The 4,457-nt window shown below is 48.2% G+C and overlaps 1 pseudogene; it reads right to left on the reverse strand.

The window, feature by feature from the left end:
* Positions 1-1,174: 1,174 nt before the first annotated feature.
* Positions 1,175-2,156, reverse strand: LOC132526141 (olfactory receptor 10V1-like; annotated as a pseudogene).
* Between the last annotated feature and the right edge of the window lie 2,301 nt (positions 2,157-4,457).

Below are 4,457 nucleotides of genomic sequence, written 5' to 3' on the forward strand. Positions count from 1 at the left end.
AAAGGCCCCATCTTTTAATGTCATCACACTGGGCATTAGTAGTTCAACATGTGAATTTGGAAGGAACACAAATATTCAGACCATATCAACTAGGGGTAGGCAGAAAGGGAGAATAGGAGATAAACGTGTATGCGTGTGTGTGTGTGTGTGTGTGTGCAAGAGAGTGAGAACGAGAGACGAAAGGGACAGAGAGTGGGGAAGAGAACAAATGGATAAAGGGAGAGGGATTTGGAAGCAGACTAATAGAGTCAGAGATTGAGATGGAGACAGATTAACTCCAGGTATAAAGTTAAATAAAGAGAAACTAACAAAACTTTAAAACTCTAGTGCTTTCCCTGTCACTTTTCCCTGGAAGCTAATTTAGGATGAAAGAGAAATAATTCAAGGCGGCACGAGCTCAGCATTTACGTCATGGGAATCATGATTGCGATGGTCCTGGTTTGATCTGCCTCTTATTCTTGGTTCTGCCCCTGCCCGTACGTGCAACGCTAAGAACCTGAGAACTGCATCTGGAGAGAAGTCCAAAGCAGAGCACAGACTTTTCCCTTGACGCTGAGGATAGTGATAATGATGTACCCTGCTACCTCTCCCTCTAAAAGTCACAAAGTAGGGACTTCCCTGCTGGTCCAGCTATTAAGACTCCCGTGCTTCCAATGCAGGGGGTGCAGGTTCAATCCTTGGTTGGGGAAATAAGACCCCACATGCCCTGCGGCAAAATAATAATAATAATAAATGGAAGTCACAAAGTATTTCCACTTAATATATCTTTTGATCATCATAACTATCCCAGAATTTAGGTCTTGTGGGCATTTGAATCCCTATTTTAGAGATGAGGAGTCTAAGAATGAGAAAAGGAAAATGCCGTTTCAAAAACTGGGCTTCCCTGGTGGCACAGTGGTTGAGAGTCCGCCTGCCAATGCAGGGGACACGGGTTCGTGCCCTGGTCCAGGAAGATCCCGCATGCCACGGAGCGGCTGGGCCCATGAGCCATGGCCGCTGAGCCTGCACGTCCGCAGCCTGTGCTCCGCAACGGGAGAGGCCACAACAGTGAGAGGCCCGCGTACCGCAAAAAAAAAAAAAAAAAAAAAAAAATGACTAGGAAGAAGTAACAGTGTAAAACCGATGACCTCTTAGGCCCTGCCTCCCATCTTTCAGAGAGCATACCCATTTGTCTCTACCCAGCAGTGTTACAGAGGAACATCCAGGGTGTTTGTTGTGTTTAGGATGACAGGAACCTCATCAATGCTCTCTTCAAAGCATACTTAAGCTCTCTGTTCTTCATGCTGGAGATCAAGTGGTTCAGCATAGGGGTGATGAATGTGTAAACCACGGACACTACTGGCCCCTCTCTGGAGAGCAGCTGGAGCTGGGGCACAGGCGGCTGAAGCTCGCACCTCCATACTGAAGCAGAACCATAGTCAGGCGGGAGGAGAAGGTTGAGAAGGATGTGTGCCTCCCCTCCACAGAGCAGGTCTTCAGGATGCAGCCACGATGAAGACATAGGACAGGGTGACAATCGGGAAGGGGATGGTGAGGACAGAGACACCAACCACAAACAGAGTGGCTTCGTGGACCCGGGTATGTGCACAGGCCAGTCTCATCCCAGGAAGGACATCACAATAGAACACACTGACTTCTTTGCTCCTGCAGAAGGGGAGTTGGAAGATGAGCACAGTCAGCTGCATGGCCAAGATGAACCCCAACACCAGGCAGCCCAGGGCCAGTCGGGCACAAAATCACCAGCTCATCACGAGGGTGTAACGCAAAGGGTGGCGGATGGCCACGGACCTGTCATGGGCCACGACGGCCAGCAGAATGCAGTCAGCGCTGCCCAGGAATATGAAGAAGAACGTCTGGGCACCACAGCCAGGCACGGAGATGAGGGTTTTCTCCATGGACAGGATGCTTGTCAGAGTCAGAGGGGCAATGGTGGAAGAGTAGCAGATCTCCAGAGCTGCCACGTTGGCCAGGAAGAAGCACGTGGGGGCGCGGAGAGAACGGTCAATCCAGATGATGAGAGAAATGGAGAGGTTGCCGCTGATGCTGACCAGATACGTAATCAGGAAGGTCACGAAAATCAGCATCTGTACCTCGGGGAGTTTGGAGCAGGGGTGGAAGTGGAAGTGAATCATTCCAGTCTGGTTTGCATCCTCCATGTAGTCAATGCATCGGGCCTGCTGATGGCACAGGCGCTGCCCCCTGAGGATAGATAAGTGTCAGGACACAGGGCTCCTGCTGGACGACCCATTCAGCTTCTGGCCTCTCCCTTCCTCCCTCAACTAAAACCATCTTTACCTCCAAATTCAGCAGCTTACTTCTACAACAGCTTTTTTGTTGTTGTAATCACCCAGAAGTAGCTCCCCACTGAAATCTTTCTTTTTTTAATTGTGGTAAAATATACATTACGTAATATTTATCATTTTAACCATGTGTAAGTGTAGAATTCAGTGACATTAAATACATTCACAATGGTGTATAACCATCACTCCCATCTATACCCAAAACTTTTCTATCATCCCCAACAAAAACTCTACCCAGTAAACTAAGGATCTCCTCCACGATCTCCTCCTCCCAGCTCCTAGCAACCGCAATCCTTCTTTGTCTCAGTGAATTTGCCTATTCTACGTACCTCATGTAAGTGCAATCATATAGTATTTGTCCTTCAGTGTCTGGCTTATTTCACTAAGCATGTTTTCAAGGTCCATCCATGTGGTAGCTTATATCAAAATTATGTTCCTTTTTGGGCTTCCCTGGTGGCGCAGTGGTTGAGAGTCCGCCTGCTGATGCAGGGGAGACGGGTTCGTGCCCCGGTCCGGGAAGATCCCACATGCTGCGGAGCGGCTGGGCCCGTGAGCCATGGCCGCTGAGCCTGCGCGTCCAGAGCCTGCGCTCCACATCGGGAGAGGTCACAACAGTGAGAGGCCCACGTACCATGTTCCTTTTCATGCCTGAATAATATCCCATCATATGTGTGTATGCCACATTTTGCTATCCATTCATCTGTTCATGGACGCTTGGATTGTTTCCACCTTTTGGCTATTGTGAATAATGCTGCTGTGAAAATTGGTGTAGAATACCTGTTCAAGTCAGCAATGAAATGTTAACCCACAGTATACTATTCCTAGACCACAAATCCCTACGCCCTCAATCCCTTGTCTGGTTGTCATTGACCAACAGTATGACCTTGAACAACTTGCTGAAGCTTTCTGCTTCAATCTCTTCATCTGTGAAGACGATATAGGACACAGCAGGTAGGATTGCTATGAGGAGTAAATGTGTCTGGCCCCTAGGAAACTCCCCATAAATGTTAGCAATCATCATTAATACTATTCTTCTTCCACCTTTTCAAGACCACCTTTGATGCCTCCAGTTCCCCCAAATAAGCTTCCTTTGGGCTTTCCTCCATGCCCCATCCAACCAAGATCTATGGTCCATCTCTTTCATCAGTCTTTTACCAATACTGTCACTGTCTTTGATTCCTTTTGATCTTCTGCCAACCCTGTTACCTTCTGTAATATCCAGCATCTTTGTTCCAGGCTGAACATGACTAAAGAAGATCACAAAATTCTGCTGACTGGTGCCACGGTAGGGATAGAGAGGTATTATCAACGCCAGTGCTGTCCCCAAGGCTCTCAGTCAGCTGCTCCTTCGGGTCCCAAGACCGGGGCAAATTTCCCTGGTCTCTTTAAGACCTCTCTTCTGCTACCTCCTCTCTCACCAACAGTAATGACCGAGCCTCCAACTTCACTGGAAAAAAGAACAGAAGCTACCTGGAGGCAACTCATCATCATGCTCACCAGCTCTAGACCCACAACATTCTCCCTCCATATACCCAGTAGCAAATCCCCATATGCCTCTCTAGAAGTGTCCCCTCTCCTCTGCAAAGCTAGTGGTCTCAGTCCCTCCTGCTTCCTCTGGGATCTTGCTTCACAATCATTCAGTCTGTCTCCAGTATCTGCCTCTGCTCCACCTCTACAGCAACTTTACCTCTCACGGCAAAAAGCAACTTCCCTTCATCTTATATCATCCTCTAAAGGCTCCTTGTCTCCTTTGCATTTCAACCATTTCCTATTCTTTCTTTAGCACAGTCTGGTTCCGGTCTTACACCCAGAGACCACTCTAATGAAGGTCACCAATGACTTCCAAATTGCTGAATCCAGTGGCTATGTTTTGACTTGATCTCTGTTGCACTGGAGGCTTCCTTTTCCTTGAAATTCCTCACCCAAGGACTCTGTGATGCTATTCTACCCAAACCTTTTTTTCCCACCTCTCTGGACACTATGTTTCCATCACTTTTGGAGACTGCTCTTCCTCTTAGTGATATGCAAAGGGAAGGTTTTGTTGGTTAATCTAGGTCTACCCCCCAAGATCCACTCTCCACCCTGCTCTGCTGCCTGGGAGGCTGGTCACTAAGGACGGAATCATCTGAGCTCACTCACCCTGTGGCTTCTGGTTGG

This window comes from Lagenorhynchus albirostris, chromosome 9 (assembly GCF_949774975.1).
Source record: "Lagenorhynchus albirostris chromosome 9, mLagAlb1.1, whole genome shotgun sequence".
NCBI lineage: Eukaryota > Metazoa > Chordata > Mammalia > Artiodactyla > Delphinidae > Lagenorhynchus > Lagenorhynchus albirostris.